Here is a 21,414-nt window from a genome sequence, read left to right on the forward strand (position 1 = left end):
AGGGAAGGAGTTGAATGGTAGCAAGAAAAATGTGGGCAATCAAGGGAGGGTTTCTGAAAACAGGAGAAACCCTAGAATTTCCTGGTCTTGAAAGAGGGCACCCCCAGAAAGGGAGAGGATGAAAAGAAGAAAGACTTGTAAGTGAGCTGGGATCTATCCTCTGAGCCCGGCTGAAAGGAAACAAGTGGGTCTGATTGGAGATGTCTCAAGGGAGGAGGGCAAGGCATGGAAAAGACCCTCATGGTACACTTTCTGATCCTGAAAATGTTGGAGTTAAAATTATCAAATTCTGCAGGGTGGTTAAGAAAGGAAAAGGGTGCACTGAAATGAGTAGCTAGGAGGTCATTTGGTGACTGGTCTGGATAGTCTTCGCTGTCCCCTCCAGAGCCATTCTCTATCCTCCATCCTGTCCTGTGCCTGGGAGGCCAACCTTCACACTACCCAGACTCCATGCCTTCTGGCTTCTATAGAGGGTCCCTGACTTATGATGGTTCAACTTATAAGTTTTCAACTTTATAATGGGTGTATTGGGGGTATTAAAGCATTTAATGGGCCTGGTATGGTAGCTCAAGCCTGTAAGTAATCCCAGCATTCTGGGAGGCTGAGGCAGACGGATCACTTGAGGCCAGGAGTTTAAGACCAGCCTGGCCAACATGGCGAAACCCCATCTCTACTGAAAATACAAAGATTAGCCTGGCGTGGAGGCGCATGCCTGTAGTCTCAGCTACTTGGGAGATTGAGGCACTAGAATCGCTTGAACCTGGGAGATGGAGGTTGCATTAAGCCAAGATCACACCATTGCACTCCAGCCTGGGTGATAATGTGAGACTCTGTCTCAAAAAAAAAAATAAATAAATAAAATAAAAGCGTTTAATGACATGATATTTTTGACTTATAGTGGGTTAATTTGGATGTAGCCCCATCGTAAGTCAAGAAGCATCTGTATGGAGGAACCAAGGAGAGGTTGGAGGGAGAGAAGAGAGTGAGCTTCTCTGGCTGCCTTCCTTTGGCTGTGGGTTGGCAGTGTCTGCAATCCTTTTTGTATTGCCACAGGTGGGGTCTGTTTCTGAAAGCAGCAGCTTTCTCTCCAGGTTCCAAAAGCCCACATTCTTCTCTCATCCCTTCAAACCTAGAAGTGTGATAGCTTCCAGCTGTTGCTCATCCCTGGGTGCTTGATCAACCCTGGGGCCTGCTACACTCTGTGAATGGTCCTTTCATTAAATTAGCCTCACTTTAATCCTTTGGAATGCATTATCTCTCTCCTCTATCAGGTCCCTGACTGAGTAAGTGAACTTGTATAAGTTCTCTGGCCATCACAGTGGGAGGGTACACAATGGTGAGCAAAAACAGCCGTAGGTCTTACCTGTGTAGAGCTGCCACACCAGTGGGGGAGCCAGATGTTAATCAAGCTAGTAAAGAGAACGGGCACCATGGCTCATGCCTGTAATCCCAGCACTTTGGGAGGCTGAAGTAGAAGGATCACTTGAGGCTAGGAGTTCCAGACCAGCCTGGCCGCATAGTGAGACCTTATCTCTACTAAAAATAAAAAAAAATTAGCCGAGTGTGGTGGCACACACCTGTAGTTCCAGCTACTTGGGAGGCTGAGGTGGGAGGATCACTTAAGCCTGGGAGATGAGGCTGTAGTGAGCGCTGATTGTGCTACTGCACTCTAGCCTGGGTGACAGAGCAAGACTCTGTCTCAAAAAAAATTATTTTAAAAAAGTAAAGAAGTCCATAATTTTAAACGGTGATAGGTGGCATGGAGAAACCCTGCTAGATCAGAGAAGTAACATTCAACCAGGGGCTTGGAGGTTAACGAGGATGAGAAGAACACGTGAGGAAACAACAGGGCTGCAGCTCCATGGAAGGAGGATGGCACGTTCCAGAAGCCAGAAGACCATTAAGTCTGAGGCACTTATCAGCAAGAATGATTTTGACACAAGTGGCAGAAAACCTAACTCAAAAATGTTTAAACAATAGGGGATTTATTGTGATATATAATGAGAAGTCCCAAGGGAGACAAATGTAATGTCATTAACGACCCAGGTTCTGTCCATCCTTCAGTTCTCCCAAGCTCAGCATATGGGCTCCTGTCCCCATGGTCACAGTATGGCTGTAGTCACTCCAGGCATTGTGTCCACCGTGCCAACGACCAGAAACGAAAGAAACGGGCAGATCACGGGGTCAGGAGATCGAGACCACCCTGGCTAACACGGTGAAACCCCCCTCTCTACTAAAAATACAAAAAATTAGCTGGGCGTGGTGGTATGCACCTTGGGAGTCCCAGCTACTCGGGAGGCTGAGGCAGGAGAATCACTTGAACCTGGGAGGCAGAGGTTGCAGTGAGCCAAGATTGTGCCACTGCATTCCAGCCTGGGCGACAGAGCGAGACTCTGTATCAAAAAAAAAAAAAAAAAAAAAAGAAGAAGAAGAAGAAAAGAAAAAAAGAAAAGAATTTGCTTATGTCTGGAGGACAGTGAGTTGGAGCACCCAAGGGGGATGGAAGAGACAGACAGGGCAGAGCAGGTGAGCCTTGCAGGCCTTGAGAAAGAGACCAGAGTTGGTGCTAAGGCCCATGGAAGGTCACTGAAGGCTGGTGATATGAAGGAAAATGACATGATCCTATTTACATCTTAAGAAGTCTGCTCTTCGGAGTGTTAAGTGGATGGGCAAGTCGGAAGGAGAGAAAGTTGTGAGGCCATCACAGTAAGAGGATGAGAGATGGGAGGTGGCTGGAACCAGGATGGGGCAGTAGGGTGGAGAGAAGGCCATCTTGGGCATGATTCCCTGAAGACAGAACTGCCAGGATTTGCTGTGATTGGATGGGAGGGGAGAGGATGATGGAAGAGCCAAGGGTGGTGCTGAAGAACCTGGTTTGGGAAACTGGGTTGAAGGTTGGGCCGTTTGCAGAGAAGGGGAAGACAAGTGAGGGTGGGAGGTGGGGGGAGTAGTTTTGGGGAGAAGTTAACCTTCCGATTGAGCTGTCATGGGGTAGTTGGGTATGTGGTATGTGAGCCTGGAGAGGGAAGAGCTGAGGGCATGAAACTGGAGTCATTAGTAATTACTCAGGATGAGAATACAGACAAAGATGCAAAGAGAATGGGCATGGTGGCTCACACCTGTAATCCCAGCACTGTAGAAGGCCTAGGCAGGTGGATCACGTGAGATCAGCAGTTGGAGACCAGCCTGGCCAACATGGTGAAACCTTGTCTCTACTAAAAATACAAAAAATAGCTGGGCGTGGTGGCGTGCACCTGTAATCCCAGCTACTCGGGAGGCTGAGGCAGGAGAATCACTTGAACCTGGGAGGCGGAGGTTGCAGTGAGTCTGCCACTGCACTCCAGCCTGGACCACAGAGTGAGACTCTGTCGAAAGAAAGAGAGAAAGAGAGGGAGGGAGGGAGGGATACAAAGAGCCCAGGCACAAGCCCCAAGGGAATTCAACATTTACATGGTGGGCAGCAAGTGGCAGAGAGGCAGGAGCAGCAGCCATTGGGGCAGGAGGTTAACTGGGAGAAGTTGGTGTCATGGAAGCCAAGGAGAGCCACTCTTATGAGAGAGTGGTTGGCTGTGTCAGATGCTCCCACCAGGCCAAGTGAGTTCAAGACAGAAAAGTCTGTTGGATTGGGCAGTGGAGTTTATTGGAAAGAATAGCAGCAGTGAACAGGTTGAGGGAGGCCAGGCCACTGGGCAGCATCGCATCAGCTGTGAAGAGCTAGGCCTGTGCTGGGTGAGTAGTCCTAGCCCTTCCTCCCCTGCCAAGCACATCTCCTGGTGCCCAGCCATGAAATTAACCTGGTGACATTTCCAGCCCCCCAGCCCTTCCATCCCCATGTACCCCAACACCTCCTTCCCTGTCATCTCACTTCCTCAGGTTGTCACAAAGTCTTTTTGATACAAAGAAAAATTTCTGAATCTCCATTTCAGACACTGGGTTTCAAGCAGAAAATAATTATTCTGCCCCTACCTAGGTGGCTGCCTGTTGCTAGGTGCCGAAAGGTATGAGAAAATGAGAAAGACATGGCAACAGCCATGAGGCAGACGAAATCAGTGGTAACTAGAGCTGGAGTCAGTACCCAGAGGGCAGAGAAAAGGCCTCCCAAAGAACATGGAGATCAGGTTACTTGCTAAAATGTACATCATTTACTTTTGTCCCTTTTCACCAACACCGCTAATCCCTTCACCTCTACACTTAATCCCAGAGCTCCAGGGCCCCTCTCACTGCCCAGCCCTGCTCTTCCGACTGGGCTTGCACTGCTTCCTCCTTCCTGTGTCTCCTGGAAGAATCAGGTCCTTCCTGGACCCGCTGTATGCTCCAGCTCTCCCTCCCTCCTTTCTCAGCCAGACTCAGTTCATTCCCCCCACACTAAGAGGAACTTCTGCCCCTTGCCCCAAAGTTGCTGTGACAAAAGTCCCCAAAGGCCAAGTCTGGGAGATATCTGAACCTCTGCTGACCTTTGTGCATATGGCCCACCAGTGGCCACTCTCTTTCTGGAAATGTTCCTTCATGGGCTTCTGGGACTCTCTTTCCCTGTCTTCCCCTCTTTCTCAGGCTCCCCTTCCCCTGTCCAATGCTGGACAATGCCCAGGGCTCGAACTCCAGCCGTCTCTCTCACTGTGCACCTTTTCCCTCAACTTCATGCATCCTTGAAGCTTTGCCTCCCTCCTGGAGGCTGATTCCCAAAACTGATAGTCCACACTGGGCTCCTTTAAGCTCCAGTCCAACACACCCATCTTCCTCTCTACATCTTTTTCCAGGTCCAGCTCAGCTCTCTCTTCTGAGCTCTAGAACCTGATGGCCAGCCATCTCAGACATCAATAACATATCCCAAATGAAATTCTTGGTTTGTTATTTTTTCATGTCATTATCCTCTTTAATTCAAATTCCTAATCTTTCTTCTGCAAATTTGTTCTTGACTGGTGTCTCCTATTTTGGGAGACACTTAGCAGTCCCGTAGAATCTCTGCCTTCTCTTGCAACATCTCCTGGAAAGGTCTGTTGATCTGACCTCCTAACCAACTCCATCATCATGATCAATGACTCAGTCCAAGCCATCATCTTTTGCTTGGTCACTGCAGATACTTGCTAACTTTCTTCCCAATAATCCAACTGCCACAGAGCAGCCAGAGTAGCCTTTTGTTTTGTTTTGTTTGTTTTGTTTTGTTTGAGACGGAGTCTTGCTCTGTCGCCCAGGCTGGAGTGCAGTAGTGCAATCTTGGCTCACTGAAACCTCTGCTTCCTGGGTTCAAGTGATTCTCCTGCCTCAGCCTCCTGAGTAGCTGGAATTACAAGCGTGTGCCACCACACCCAGCTAATTTTTGTAATTTTAGTAGAGATGGGGTTTGACCATGTTGGTCAGGCTGGTCTCGAACTCCTGACCTCAGGTGATCCACCCGCCTCAGCCTCCCAAAGAGCTGGGATTACAGGCATGAGCCACAGCGCCCGACCCATAAGCAAATTCTTCTAGTCCTACGGTGCACCAAGTTCATTCCTCTCACAGCTTTGGCTCCCATTGCTCCTGAGACCTGGAAAGCACTTTCCCACCACCCTCTTCTCAGACTTTTGGGCTTGGCTTAAATGTTTCCCAAGGGAGACCCTCCGCAACCACCCGTCTAAATTGGGGCTCCTACCCCACGCTCTCCCTCACATTCTGTTTGCTTCCTCCAGGACCTTTGCAATCACTTCTTTGGCAACTGCCTTTTCCTCTGTTTTAGGGGACTCTCCGCTAATAGACTGTAAGCTCCTTGGAGACTGTTTCTTCAGAGACCATTTCTACCCTGCCCGCTCTTGTATCCCTGGCACCTAGCACACATTTGTTGAGTGAAGAATAAGGCTGTATTGACATTCTCTATCTTACGTGGTCTTGACAACCCCATTTTACAGAAAAGGAAGCTGAGATGTCCCAAGACCAAGTAGTGTGGGGAGGGCCCAATACAGTGCCCGACTGACAGGGATGTGGCTCAAACCCACATCTCCTGACCCTGCCTCCAAGATTTCAGGATTGAGTGCACCACTGGCCTGCCCCTATGGAGCACAACAATACCATGTGATCTCCAGGGAGAGGAGGTAGCTAGAAAAACATGTATTGTGTAAAAAAGTAGTGCTATGGGAAACCCAAGGTTAGATTACCAAAAGGGAAATTGGTTGTGGGAGTTAGGTGCTTGGGGAAGTGATCTGACATGAAACAGAGATTTCAAGGGTTCTAACCCTAACAGACATTGCAGAATAAAACAAAACAAAGTGACCATTATTTTGTAAGAGAAAGAAAGACATCTCAATGAAACAGAATAGAAAGCCCAGATGCAGATCCCTAGAATGTCTAATGCTATTACTTACGAGAGCAGAGGCACTGCAAATGAATGGGGGCAGGCAGGGGGAATGAAATGATTTGTCGCTTAGGCTGGAAAATTATTTTATCTATTTCAGAAACAAAAAGCAATTATTTTATCTCTCTTTATACCAACCACCATCATCAATGCCTTGTAATGTATTTAAATTTTTTCTTTTTTTGTCTTCTTTACTTTTTAATTGACGTCATCTTTTCAGTAAGTGTCAGGAGATTATTATTATTATTTTTTTTTAAGACAGAGCTTCACTCTTGTTGCCCAGGCTGGAGTGCAATGGCATGATCTTGGCTCACTGCAACCCCTGCCTCCTGGATTCAAGTGGTTCTCCTGCCTCAGCCTCCCAAGTAGCTGGGATTACAAGCACCCACCACCATACCCGGCTTTTAATTTTTTTGTATTTTTAGTAGAGACAGGGTTTCGCCATGTTGGCCAGGCTGGTCTTGAACTCCTGACTTCAGGTGATCTGCCTACCTCAGCTTCCCAAAGTGCTGGGATTACAGGCATAAGCCACCATGTCCGGCCCATGTCAGGTGATTTAAATGCAAAAAAACAAAACAAAACAAAACAAAAAAAGCATAATAATAACTAGAAAAAATTGGATATGATTCATTATCCAAACTGTGGTCAAGGAAGGCTATTGTAGCATTTACAGCAATACAGAGAACTGTGGTGGAAAATACAAATATAATTGACTATAAGAAATGTAAAGCTTCTGTGTGTTGGAAATTCTCATAAATAAAACATTCACAGAGGCAGTAAGAATTTTCATAATGAAACATTGGAGCGATAAAAGGCTGTAAGAGCCCATTTATGAAAGATGAAGTTCAAAAGGCAAATTCAGTTGAAAATGTTGAACTTACTCATAATAAAATAAATGTAAATTTGAATGCAGGGATACCACTTTTGGCCCATCGAATGAGTACTTTACAAAGCAAGAGTTCACAGAGCTCATTCAGTCCTGGTGGCATGGGCCCTCTCGTACACAGCTGGCGGGACTGTGAAGTGGCAAAACCTTTCTACAAGGCAATTTGTTTAAGATGTGTGAAGAGCCTCAAAAAGGTTCATACTGTTTGACTCAGTAATTCCATTTGCAGGAAGCTCATCCTAAGAAGTAATCTAAAGCAATGCCCAAAGATTTCTGCAGAAAGATGTGCACGGTGGCTTTAGGTATAATAGCAAAAAAGAAAAAAGGAAGTCATCAAAATCTCCAGCTCCAGGAGAACGGTTAACCAAATTATGTTCCATTCATTAACTGGATTATTAGGCAGCCATTAAACATAATAATTACAAAGGATGTTGACTAATATGGGGAAATGTTTAGCATATAATCAGTGGAAAAGGATGGTGCAAAATTATGTACAATAAAAGCATTTATTGTAAACAAATGCATTAAAAAGGCTAAGAAGAGATGTGCTTTTCCGGCACGTTTTTACAGAACTTGTCAGTGGATGCTGTCAAGATGTTTTAGTTCTTCATGACTTACTTCTCTCCATATTTTCTGCCATATTTGGATATCACTCTTTTTATGATAATATATTGCATTTTCCCCTTATTTATTTTGCTTAGACTGTTAGAGAAATATGATAATATATTTCAAAAGTATAGAAGAGAACAAGAATAATACAATGAATACAATACACTCACCATCTAACCAGTATAATGAATACAATATACTCATACACCCATGTATTTCTTTTTACAATAGAAAAAGAAGAAAAAAATAAGAGCTAGGTCTTAAGGAAATGGTACCTGCATCAGGCAAGTTTTGAAGGGGTGAGGGCATGGAGGGGGTGGGCAGGAAAGGAAAGAATATGGTTCTGCATGAGGAGGCTGCCTGGGTGGGCCTTCTTCAAAAAACCTCAGAGCCAAAGAACAGGAAGGGAGCTTCAAACTCCCGGCGACCAATATCCACCATTTGAAATGCCCTTTCTAGTATATCACAAATTCCCTCTGGACACAGGTCAAATCCTGAGCTCCTCAGTTCTGTAGGTCAGTGTGTCTATCCCTGTGCCATTGCCACACTGTTTAATCCTTTTGTTGCTTTATCATATGCTACCTAGTCGGGCAAATCCAGTCCTTTTTCTCCTACTGTGTTCCACTACTTATTTTTCTTTCTCACAATTATCTTGGCTATTCTTGCCCATCTCCTGTACCATATGACTTTTAGAATCAGCTTATTAACTTCTATTAAAACATCCAAGTGGGATTTTGATGAGGAAGACATTGAATTTCTAAATTAATTTTGAGAGAATTGACATCTTTACAATATCAAATCTTCAGGACCCTAGCATTTCAAGGGTGGTTGAGTCAGAGGTTCTGATTAATGAGACTGGGAAGGAAAAGTTGTCATAGAGACGGGTTAAAAACAAGGAAAGGGTGTTGTCATGGAAACAAAGAGAGCCCAGCATTTTGAGAAGGCGAGAGTGATCAACAATATCAAACCCTGCAGAGAATTCCAATAAGACAGGGTTGGAAAAACACCCACTCAAGTTGGTAATTAGGAGGTTATCAGAGCCTTCAGCAAGAGCAGTTTCAGGGGTGTGATGGAGCAGAACCCCGACTGCAGTGCCTGAGGATGATAGATAGTCAGTCAGTGAAGACAGCCCTTTTACAGAAGTTTAGATAATTAAGTTTCAATAATTAGAAAAGTTTAGAGAAGGATTGTCTGGGAGCTAGAAAGTGAGATGTGGAGTCAAGAGAAAGTTTTCGACTCAATTCCACACGTATTTTTTGAGCACTTCTTGTGTGCTGGCTAGTTGTTGGGGAGACCATGTGAAAAAGATAGTCACACATCCCTGCCCATGTGGAGTTTATTGTCTAAAAGGAGCTCCTGTTGCTTCCCCTAAAGGGGGATACATGTGAATTAATTACATGAATAAAAGGATAATTAGCAACACTGATACTCATGAAGGACAGGTGTGTGGTGCTGAAAACAGTGAGGAGACCCCCAGAAGGGATCTGAAGATGAGTAGGTACCAACCAGGCTAGGAGGAATCAGAAAGAGCATTCCAGGCAAAGGGAACAGCCCAGACAAAGGTCCAGCAGTGGGAGGGGCAGAATGTGTTCTGGGAGGGGGAGAAAGCCAGTAAGGCTGGAACACAATGGATGAGGGGAAGCAGGGTGAAAAATCCGACTGGAAGAGTCATCGGCTGGAAAGGTTTGGGTTTTTATTCCAAGAATGATGGGGAGTCTTTGGAGACATTTAAGCATGGCAATGACTTGTTCCAATTTGCATGTTGAAAGTATCATTCTGGGCTGGGCACAGTGGCTCATGCCTGTAATCCCAGCAGTTTGGGACACCGAGGCAGGGGAATCACCTGAGGTCAGGAGTTCGAGACCAGCCTCGCCAACAAGGCAAAACCCTGTCTCTACTAAAAAAATATCAAAAAGAAAAAAAAAAAAATTCGCTGGGCATGGTGGCACATGCCTGTAATTCCAGCTACTCAGGATGCTGAGGCAGGAGAATCACTTGAACCTGGGAGATGGAGAACACAGTGAGCTGAGATCACACCATTGCTCTCCAGCCTGGAGGACAGAGTGAGACTCTGTCAGAAAGAGGAAGGAAGGAAGGGAGGACGGAAGGAAGGAAGGATGGAAGGAAGGAAGGAAGGAAGGAAGGAAGGAAGGAAGGAAGGAAGGAAGGAAGGAAGGAAGGAAGGAAGGAAGGAAGGAGGGAGGGAGGGAGGGAGGGAGGGAGGGAGGAAGGAAAGAATCTCTCTGGCTTCTAGTGAGGAAGGGACAGCAGGAGTGCAGGACAGGGTGGAACTGAAGAGAACAGGAAGGGCCCAGGAGCCACTGGGAGACAAAGTCTCCAGGCTTGAGGCTGGACTGTGGAGGTGGGTGGTGAGAGCAAGTGAGCTGTGGAGGAAGATGCCAGGCATCTCCTGGGTCTACTGGCTGGTGGCATCTCTCCATGAGATGTGGGACTCTGGTGAAGCACCATATTTGGATGAGAAGAGTTGTCTGTTGAGTCAGTTGAGCATGAGTTGCCTTTGGGACTTGTGGGTTCTGGAGTCCATAGGAGAACTCAGGCTGGAATTGGAGATTGCAGAGGCTTTGGGTCCAAGCCGGGGTGGAGGCGGTGTTGAAGCAGCTCAGGGATGGGTGAGATTAAGGAACAGAGCACAGAGGAATGAGCAGATACAGAGGCTGAGCCCAGGCGAGCACTCAGGTTCAGCAGGCTGGGTAAGGGAAGAGAACACTGAGAAGGAAGGACCAGAGAGGAAAGTAGCAGGGGGTACCCCCTGGGGCCCAAGGAAGAGAGTTTCCAAAAGCACACAGTGGCCGTGGCAAGGAGCTCAGGGCAGGTAAAAGTTGATTGGTGACCCTGGACTTGGCCTTCAGGGCCGTTGGTCAGTTTTGTGGAGGATGCGGAGGAGTGGGTCAGGAGCAAGGTTGATACAGGGTCTGTCTGTCAAGGGAGGAGGGTCAACAAAGGGGGGCAGAATTTTGTGTTTCATTTTGGTTTTAATAAAAGGGCAACATTTGCATATTAATTTTCCCAGAGGAAGGTACCTGTGGGATATGAGTTACTGTGGAGCAGAGGCAATTAGCTAAATGAGGCCTCCAAGGAAATGAGGCCACGTGGACGAGAGGGATCCACACTGGCGGTACCACACATCCAACCTCCCAGGACAGCATTCGATTGGCCTTTTACTGAGTAATCTGTGTCCCACTTTCTTTCTGGGAACTTGTATGTGACCTTTGTGTTTTAACTGTGTCTCCCTTTGGCAGGAATTTCATCCCCCTCCATGGCCAGGACCCTGTCTCATTCGTTTTGGAATCCTCCCCAGCCTGGAGTAGCCACCTGGGGCTGTTGAATAAATATTTTCTGATTTGAAATAAAATGTCTGAAATGGGAGGTCAAAAATGTTTAGCCAAAAATAGTTTGTGATTATCGAAACAAACAAATCCTGTGTATTTGCTAAATTTTGCACGGCAGAGTGAAGGAGGGGTTAGGAGAGTTGGAGGAGGAGGTTATGTGGTTGACATCCTTGTCATGCAGGGATGATGGGGTATGGGACAGGAGGTCTGCTCAGGAGGGAGAACCAGGATCACCCACCCTAGCGTGGGCACAGGACTTCACAATTTACACAGTTGAGTCAGAGGTAAGTTTTATATGGTCCTCACAAACCCCACGAGGCTGACAGGGATTCCACGGAGAAACAAAGAAGAAAAATGAGACTCAGCGCAGGGCACTAGCTGTGAAGGCCTCAGGGCATGCTAGTAGCAGGCAGTGGACTCAGCCTCTGCACCTCTTGCCTCTGACTCCAGTGTCCCAGCCCCTCTACATCCCAGGGTGAGCTCCAACTAGGTTCATGTCCAGAACTTGACTTCGGGGGGAATCTAGTCCGCAATCAGAAGTCAAAGTTATGAAAGATGAAAGTGGAGTTTGGGGGTCATGAGGAGAAGGCATTCACCCGAAGGCTGTCTGGAGTGGGAGGTTTGACCAGCCTTCCCCGCTAGCAAAATATAACCCAAAACCACATCAATGAGATGACAGTGGCAGGATGCAGGTCCAAGCCCCAGGACTCGGGGAAAGGCAACTTGTGTGTGATGGGCATGAATGCCACATTGTCACAGACAGGATACATAGGCTGCTCTGCTCTGCCTGGCAGGATCTTGCCTCTTCTGGCCCCATCCTCACTTCCTGGCAACCACAGCCTCTGTCTCCCTGAGTTCGGCAAACCCTAGCTTCCCTGGGTTGGCAAGCTCACTCTCGGCCCCACCCAACCCCAGACACCCTCCGGTGCCAGCTTGGCTCCACAAGACTGCTCAGGGAATTCTACTGCCTTTGCTCCCCTTCATGTAACCACCAGGTTAGACATAGGGCTTCTGCTCTGGAATCCCCCAGACTTGTCTGGGACCCCATCGAATTGCTCCTCGGGATTCAGTTCAGGGGCTGGAAGATGAGCCTCTTCTGGGGGATCCAGCCAATACTAATGCTCTGCTTGAATCTCCCTTGAATCTCCTTGGATTTCTCTCCTTCTGCCCACAGGTTGAACTCTTACCCCCTTCAAGGGGCTCGGGCTCCACCATCATCATGAATTGTCTATTCCATCTATTGTCTATGCATAAACTATTTGCCTCTTCCTTTGGCTTTAACTCCAAATCCTCCAAGCTTTGTAGAATCTAGAATGTTTCCTTTCTGAAGCCCCAGCTCTTGCCCTGAAAAGCTATGACTTTCATTCCTGTAGACTACCCTGTGGACAATAGTCCACACAACTGTGGTTTGTGCTACAGATTCACAAAAGCCCACAGAGGAGCTCAAAAGCCAAGCCAGGGACTCTATCTAATGTCAGCATCCCAGAAACAGTGCACCCAGGAAGCTTAGACAGTGGGGCGAGGAATGAGGGTAGAGGATATTAAACCCACACTCAGTATAACAGAAAAATATTACCATACTCCACAGAGCTAAGAAGGGACACCATGAAGCAGTGAAGAAAGAAGGGATTAGTTAATAAACAGTGCTGGAATGATCGCTAAGCTGTTTGGAAAAGCAAATCCACTCATTCTTCACTTCATGTCATACATCAGCATCAAGTTCAGATGGATTAAAGATTTAAATTAAAAATCACACTTGAATAAAGTAGAAGTGAATATTCACCGCAAACTCTCGGTGAGCCTTCTAAGCTTAAAAGCAAGGGAAGCAATCACAAAGAAAATAAGAAGAAAATAGATTAAAAATTTTAGGTTACACTGTGTGGAAATTGAAAACAACTTCCGAGGATGTCACGCAGAGGGTTAATATCCTTGGAGTTTAAGAATCCATACAAATTGAGTTTTAAAAATTCAAATCACTGCTGGGTAAATGTGAAGGGATAGAACACTCAATTAACAGAAGATTAATTTTTTATGGCTCATAGGTTGAACCCATTTTCCAATATCTAATTATTTTTTAAAAAGTAAATTAAAACAACAGTGAGATAACACTTTTTGCCCATCACAGAGTGAAGAAAAAATTTTAATGAGAATACCCCATGCTGGCTAGGGTGTGATGAAACAGACAATACTGCTGATGGGAATGTAAATTACTACAGCCTTTGACCCAGTAATTACACTTATGGTACTCCATCAGAAGGAAATAATCTCAAATTGACAAAGATTTATGTACAAAGAGATGTAGTATGCCCTTGTTTCTAATAAAAAATGGAAGCAACCCCCAAAACCAACTATCGGGGAAATGTTAAGCAAATTGTTTTATATCCACTCAAATGGACTATTATTCATCCACTCATTGTATTTTTATAAAAAACTCAAAAAATCTTATAATATAAACAGTGGAGCAGCAACTGAGAAGCCAGGGTGCAAACTGTATGCAGGATATAATCTCAGCTGTGGAAACCAGAAAAGAACATCCGAAAAAACACTGGGAGGAAGTGCGCTGGGACCCTGAACCTAAGGGCACAGGGCTCAGGACAGGTCATCTTTGATGGGAGAAAGACAACTAAATGGAAGATGCTCAAGTGGGGTCCTAGGTATAGTCTCACACAAAAAACAACTTCATATCTGGAGGAGAGGGGGACTGGAGTCTTGCTTCAGCCTGGTTGTCTGATCCAGCCTGCCCTAAAGCTCCAAGAAAGAACTGCCCTGGGCATTGAGCTCAAGGAATTGTCATCCAGTGTGTACATCCAGAGCACAGGGCACCATGAGGGGCCAGAAAGGAAAAGGGTCGGGAATCAAGCCAGGAGGCTCATGCAGGCCCTTTGAGCCATGCTAGGGAGTTTAGGACTTTTATCCCAAGAGCAACGAGGAGCCATTGAAGGTCTTTAAGCTTCGCCTTTCAGATAGATTACAATATTAGCAGGGTCTCCCTTCCTTGCAATACCAAAAACCCAACTCTAACTCAGGCATAAAAACGTAAAAAATAAAAAGGGTAAAACCAAAATGATAAAACTTCTAGGATAAAACATATAAGAGAACAACCTTCATAACCTTGGGTAAGGCAAAAATTTCTTAGCTACAACACCATAAAAGAACGAAATGATAAAAGCATGATTCATGAAGCACTAAACTGATCAACTGGACTCCATCAATTTTTTTTTAAAGTATGCTCTTTTAATTGCTGACAGAATGAAGAGACCAACAACAAACTGGGAGAAAATATTTGCAAATCATATATCTGATAAAGAACTTGTATCCAGAATATTTATAAAGAAGTCTCAAAACTCAATGATTTAAAAAAAAAAAAAACCCAATAAGAAATGAGCAAAAGATTTGAACAAACACTTCCCCAAAGACGATAAACAGATGGCAAATTAACATACAAAAAGATGCTCAACATCTTGAACTTAATCTTGTAGGCAATAGGATGCCGTGGAAGGGTTTTGAGCAGGCAAGAGCCACATGCAGCTATTTGTGTTATGACAATCTCACTGGGACTTGGAGAAGCAAGTGGGTCAGGGAGGGGTAATGGCCACAATTCAAAGTTGACTTTGTGGGGCCTGCGGACACCTGGGGCAGATGGCCAGCGGTGAGTCATGGCCAGCAGGAAGTCAGGTCCAGCAGTCTGGTTGTCAGGAGGACGTCTCAACCAGAGATGCAGAGTTGGGGTGGCCATGTCTTGGGGAGACTGAGAGGTAAGGAGAGTCCTGTTGGAATCTAAGGACCTCCACCCCATCATTTCAGGGGCTGGCAGAGCCCGGGGCACCTACAAAAGCAACGGAGAGAAAGAAATGTCAGTGCCACGTGGCCACGTGAGCAGAGCTGGAGAGCAGGTTGTCATGGAAACTGGGCTAGTGAAGCGTTTCTAGGAGAGCAAGATCAGCAGGACCCAATGTAGCAGAAAATCCAAACTGATGAAGGCTGAAAATTTCTTTTGATTTGGCAATTAGTGGAACATTGATGAGCTTAACAAGAGCAATTTCAGGGGATCATGGGCCAGGGAGAGGGTGGAGACAGAGAGAGATTTAGGAAGTAAAATGGGCCAGAGTTGGGGATGGGGTGCACCCTGGGGAAGCAGGGGGAGGAGGAGGAAGAGGAGGGCAGTGTCAAGCAAGACCCCTGGGTTTCTGGCATTCAGAATGGGTTTAATGGCAGCAGGAAGGGAAGCTGCAAGAGGATCAGGTGTGCAAGAGGAAAATCAGGAGTTCCATTTGGGACATTCTTATCCAACAAATGCATTTTAGTATTTACGATGTGCCAGACACTGTCCTAGGAGTGTTACTTAATGTTAATCCATTATACTTACAACTATCCCATAAGGTAGATACTACCTCATCTATCATCATTTACGCACAAGGAAACAGAGACACAAACAGGTTGAGAAACTTGCCCACAGTAAGGAGGTGGCGGAGTTCAGACTTGAAGCCAGCCCATCCAGACGTGTTGGCATGAGGTCCCTGAAGGAAACAAATGGTGTGTCAAGGAGGCAGGTGGATCTGGGATCTGGGGCTCGGCAGGGATGGAGGAGTAAGAGTGGATCCAAGCAGGGAAGGACCTGATTTGGTGTGGGGTGTACACTGGAGGTCACTGGGTCCAGGAGGGTGTCAAAGCATCAGGGATGGGTGATACTGTGGGAGAGAGTCCAGGCAGAGGCCCAGACCATGCCAGCATTTAGGGGGCCCCCCGGGGAGATTGAAAAGGGAAGGCCAGAGGACAGACATGAGGAGGAGACACACTGGAACCCAAGGAGGAGAGTTTCCAGAAGGTGAACTGGCTGGCCATGGGCTGTGTCCAGAAAGGGCAGAGGAGGTGACTTGGCCCTGGGGAGGCTTTGGTCCTTGTCAGAGCAGCCTCGGGTGAAGACAGGAGCCATAAAAAGGGAGGCAGTTAAGGCTCTAGCTATGAGGGAGGGAGGGACAAGGGGGAGAGACAGGGGAGCAGGGTCCTGAAAGGTATTATTTTTAAATGGAAACAATTTTTTAATTTTTAATGTTTTTCATTACATCAGAAACTACATTTATATGGTTGAAAATTCAAAATCCACAGGTGCAGAGAAGTCTCCCACCTGTCTGTCTCCTCCAACCCCTCAGACCCCCTTTGTAAAGGCAACTGGCACATCCTTCCAGAGACAGAAAAATGAAAATCACAATGTGGAATTCTGGAAATAGAAAATCAGTTCAGAATCCCAAGGTTCTTAAGAGAAGGACGGTGTTCAGAGTAAGCGACAAAACAGAGACAATCAAGCTGGGGGCAGCAGGAAATTAGCTTTGGACAAGAACATGTGTTTCGGTGAACAGAACAAAATTGAATCATTTTCTTTCTGCCAAGTAACGTGAGCTCGGCATTCTTCTGGGGCCCTCTCACCTGTCCCTGGGTCCTGGTGGCAGCTGGCATCCCAGGGACTTTGTCCTGCCCCACAGCTGGAGACACCGGCCTTCGCCTTCACCCTCAGCACCTGGCAACTGGCATTCGTCCTGGCGGTTGCTGAATTCACATTTTCTGACATGAAATGCAAATGTCCGAAATGCAGTTCAATCTTTAAAAAAAAATGATGGAAACCCACTGGGGTGTCGAAGAAGACATAGTGAGCAGAGGCTGGGTTTGGGGGAGGGTGGGTGTGGGGTAGGGGAGAAGAGGCTGTTGACAGGGAGGGCTTCTGACTCCTGGGGTTCCTGTGGGGTCAGGAAATAAAGGCTGCATGCAGTAGGACTAGGATTCTCAGGGCAAGTTTGCCCTCCCTTGCCTCAAAAGCCCCCAGTTCTGGAGGCAGGTGCCGGACTAAGAGGAAGCCCACAGGGTTATGGAATGGGCTCAGGGCAAGGACCACGTTCAGGGGAAAGGCTTCAGGGGACAGAGTGACCCCTGCCTCATCCCGTGACTCCAGGCAGATGGCCACCCCGCTCTGTGCCTCAGTTTCTCTGGCTGTAGACATAGTGGGCAGGTGGTTCGGGGGGAGCATGCACAGAGCCACCACTCCCTTCTTCCAGGAATTTGGGCCCTGACCACGGTGGACTCTTGGGATCCTTAGGCCCCCTTCCCTATCTGTAGCGGATGCCCCGGCAGCCACTCAGAGCCCTGTTGTCTAGTACACATCACAGTCATGGAACCAGAGCAAGGGGGCTCAAGGGCTCAGTGGGCACCCCCAAGACAGTCTTTGGCAGGTTGAAGGGGTGGGAATGGGCCCTGGGGTCTGTCTGAGCCTTGAGAGGCACATCCTTGGGAAGCCAGGTAAAGTTCTCAAGTGGGCCTTAGAAAGTGTCACTGTGCAACGAAAGGGACTGGGCAGGCTACTCCTACCTGCACCATCCCTGCCCCCTTCACGGCACCTGGACCCCCAACTCTTGCTGCTTTGGGGAGTGGCCTTCATGAGTCTTGTGAAGGGTTATGACCCCTGAGAAGGGGGAAGCTGCCATCAGACACTCACACTCTTTATGTAAACTTAATTTTTTTTTTTTTTTAAGAGACAGGGTCTCACTCTGTTGCCCAGGCTGGAGTGCATTGCTGCAATCATAGCTCACTGTAGCCTCGAACTCCTGAACTCAAGTGATCCTTCCTCCTCAGCCTCCCAAGTAGCTGGGACTAAGGTGTGTGCCACCATGCCAGGCTAATGCTGATTTTTAAAAATTTTTGTAGAAACAGGATCTTGCTATGTTGCCTAGGCTGGTTTCAAACTTCTGAGCTCAAGTGATCCTCCCACCTCAGCCTCCAAAGCACTGGGATTACAGACATGAGCCACCATGCCCAGCCTGAACTTCGATATCATAATTGAAAAATTAATACATGTATGGGGGTAGTGTCCCCCTCCCTCCCCAGAGGCCACCACAGCCACCTGGATGTCATGAATCCTTGAGGGCTTCAGGGAGCTAGCATTAGGGTGGAGGAGAAGGATTGGAAGTGGGGCATTGGAAGTGCACAGTATGAGCTGGCCCATCGATGTAGGGTGCAGGAGGGAGAAAATGGGATGCTTGTGCCCAGGTTCCCACCCGGGAGACCTGGTGGGTGTTTGTAGTATCCCTTGCGGGAGGTGAACTGAGAGTCCTCCATGGAAAACGACAGGTTTGGTTTAGGACATCTTGGGCTGGGGGACACCCAAGGGATGTGAGCATCAGAGGGAAGAAGTCGCCAGGTGCGGCAGATGCCTCGCTCAACTGCAGCTCCAGCTCACCGGGTACAAACAGGCCTTTGTCCTTCCCCATCTCTCTAGACGCTTCCCTCCACATTCCCCAGCAACTACTCCATTCATTCTCCTACTTTCCACAAAACACTGACTTCCCTCCCTGCCCTGCCTCGGGGAGTGGGGCTGTTTTGTTCCCTAGCATAGATTCCCACTAAATATTTGCTGGTTGACTAAAAGCATCCAAATAGAGATCTTACCTGAGAGCCCCTGTGCCAGACATGGGAGATACAGCAGAAGATGCCAGAAGCCCTGGACCACACGAAGCTCTTAAACTAGCAGAGGAGACAGACAAAAAACCAGGTGTGCAAATGACTACATACTCTGTCTTCAGACGGTCATGAGTGTGAGGGCGAACATGCAGGAGGAGGGCAACACGCCGGAGGGTGACCTGAGCCTGCGCTTGCAATGGGCGAGGGAAGGGGCCAAGCCATTTAGACGGGATATTCAGGGAAGGCCTCTCAGAAAAGGTAGCATTCTGTCGGAGATCTCAATGACACAAGGAGTTAAGTCATGTGCTGACTGGGGGAGGGAGGCATGCCTGTCAGAGGGACTGTCTTAACTTGCTAGGGCTATGAGAATAAGTGCTTCAAACTGGTGGCTTCAGCATCAGCAAGGTATTATCTCTGTTCTGGAGGCAAGAAGCCCAAGATCAAGGTGTTGGTAGGGCTGATTCCTTCTGGGGGCTGTGAGGGAGAATCTGTTGCAGGCCTTCTCTTAGCTTCTGGCGGTTGGCTGGCAACCTTCGGCATTCCCAGTCTTGTGACCAGGACGTCCATTTTCATCTTCACATGGCGTTCTCCCTGTGTGTGTCTGTGTGCAAATCTCTCCTTCTTATAAAGACACCAGTCATAATGGGTTAGGGGCTCACCCTACTCCAGTGTGACCTCATCTGTATTAGGGTGTTCTTGCATTGCTATAAAGAAATACCTAAGACTGAGTAATTTATAAAGAGAAGAGGTTTAATTGGCTCAGAGTTGTGCAGGCTATACAGGAAACAGCAGCTTCTGCTTCAGCAGAGGCCTCAGGAAACTTACAATCACGGCAGAAGGTGTGAAGGGGAAGCAGGCTCGTCTTATAGGGCCAGAGCAGGATCAAAAGGGAGTAGGGTGGTCCTACCCACTTTTAAACAACCGGATCTCGTGAGAACTTACGAGAACAGCCCCGAGGGGGACGGTGCTAAACCGTTCATGAGAAACCGCCTGACGCCCCACGATCCAATCACCTCCCACCAGGTCTCACGTTCAACACTGGGGATTCCAATTCAACATGAGATCAGGTGGGGACACAGGTCCAAACCATATCATCATCTTAACTAATTACATCTGCACAACCCTATTTATTTTTTTTTTTTCTTTTTTTTCTTTTTTGAGATTTAGTCTTGCTCTGTCGCCCAGGTTGGGGTGCAATTACGTGATCTCGGCCCACTGCAACTTCTGCCTCCCAGGTTCAAGTGATTCTCCTGCCTCAGCCTTCAGAGTAGCTGGGATTACGAGCATGTCTCACCACGCCCAGTTAATTTTTGTATTTTTAGTAGAGACAAGGTTTCACCATGTTGGCCAGGCTGGTCTTGAACTCCTGACCTCAGGTGATCCACTCGTTTTGGCCTCTCAAAGTGCTGGGATTACAGGCGAGAGCCACCGCACCTGGCCTACACAACCCTATTTCCAAATAAGGTCACAATCTGGAGTACAGGAGGTTAGGACTTGAACACATGAATTGTGGGGGCATGCAGTTCAGCCCATTAACAGGGATCCTGTAAAGCAAGGCCCTGTAAATGGGCTGAATTGCATGTGCCCACAATGTCCATGACCTGGTGTTTTCCAGGATGGGCAACAAGGCTGGTGTGGCTGCAGCAGCGAGCAAGGGGTAGGGAGCAGGAAGGTGGAGTGGGAAACGGAGTCACTTCACACCTCCGTTGAATGACATTCACTCTTCTCAGTGGACAGTTTTAACAAATATATATCGTTGCGTACCTTCCACCACAATTAAGATATAAAACATTTCCATCAACTCCAAAACTCCCTCAAGGTCCTTGTTGGAGTTTATTGCAACTGTGGTGGGGGGCATTGTGGGTCTGAGAACTGACTTCCATTTCTTAAAGATTCTCCAGCCACCGTGTGGAAAGTAACCAAGTGAGTCTGCAGGTGGAGTCCTCTGCACCAAAGAGGCTGAGCAGGCCCAGCAAGAACGCAGTGGGAGACATGACAAGGTCAGGATGGGTTCCAGACATAAGCCAACTGAGCAGGAGGGCCAACAGGATTTCCGGAGCCAGCTGCTCTGGGGACTGAGGCAGAGATACATACAGAGCCTTGCCATCTGCTTGCACCCCAAGTAGGGTGGGGGCTGAGAAGTGCCAGCCATGGTTGCTAGCCAAGGGGCTTTAGTGGCCTAGGCTACAGCTCAGAGACCAATGTCTAACCTAGAATGCCAGGCTGGGAAGGAGGACACAGTCCAGGAACCTGAGGGAATGCCAAGGAGAAGAGGCCTGGGGCTGAGTCCTGTTCCTCGCCAGACATGGGTACTGGATGCAGAAAGACAAGCCCGCCAAGGAGGATGAAGGCCCATGAGGGGGTCCTAGGGGAGCAGGAGAAGGTACCAAGGAGATTGATGAAGGTCCTCAAGGGGGTCCCGGGGGAACAGGAGAAGGCCCTCTGGGAAGCAAGGGAGGAGGGCGTTTCCAGCAGGTAGACAGTGTCACCCCGGGGCTGTGAGCAGAGAGGTTGGATGGGGGATGAGGAAGCCATGGAGCCCCTGGGCTTGGCCAATGGGAAGCTTTGGAGAACCTTCGTGGGAGCAACTGGTGAGGAGAGGGGAGGGGCACAACTGGTTGGGAAACCACTCAAGAAAGAAAAAGGAAGGAAAGAGAGAGGTCGGGAGGAAGGAGAGAGGCAGGGAGGAAGAAAAGAGGCAGGAAGGAGAGAGGCAGGGAGGAAGGAGAGAGGCAGGAAGAAGAGAGGCAGGGAGGAAGGAGAGAGGCAGGAAGAAGAGAGGCAGGGAGGAAGGAGAG

General features: G+C 47.7%; 1 protein-coding gene across 1 annotated transcript in view; it reads right to left on the reverse strand.

The window, feature by feature from the left end:
• The window catches only part of NNAT (neuronatin), a 165,760-nt gene that overhangs the window by 33,431 nt on the left and 110,915 nt on the right, over positions 1-21,414 (reverse strand). The window lies entirely within an intron of this gene.

This window comes from Macaca thibetana, chromosome 10 (assembly GCF_024542745.1).
Source record: "Macaca thibetana thibetana isolate TM-01 chromosome 10, ASM2454274v1, whole genome shotgun sequence".
Lineage (NCBI taxonomy): Eukaryota > Metazoa > Chordata > Mammalia > Primates > Cercopithecidae > Macaca > Macaca thibetana.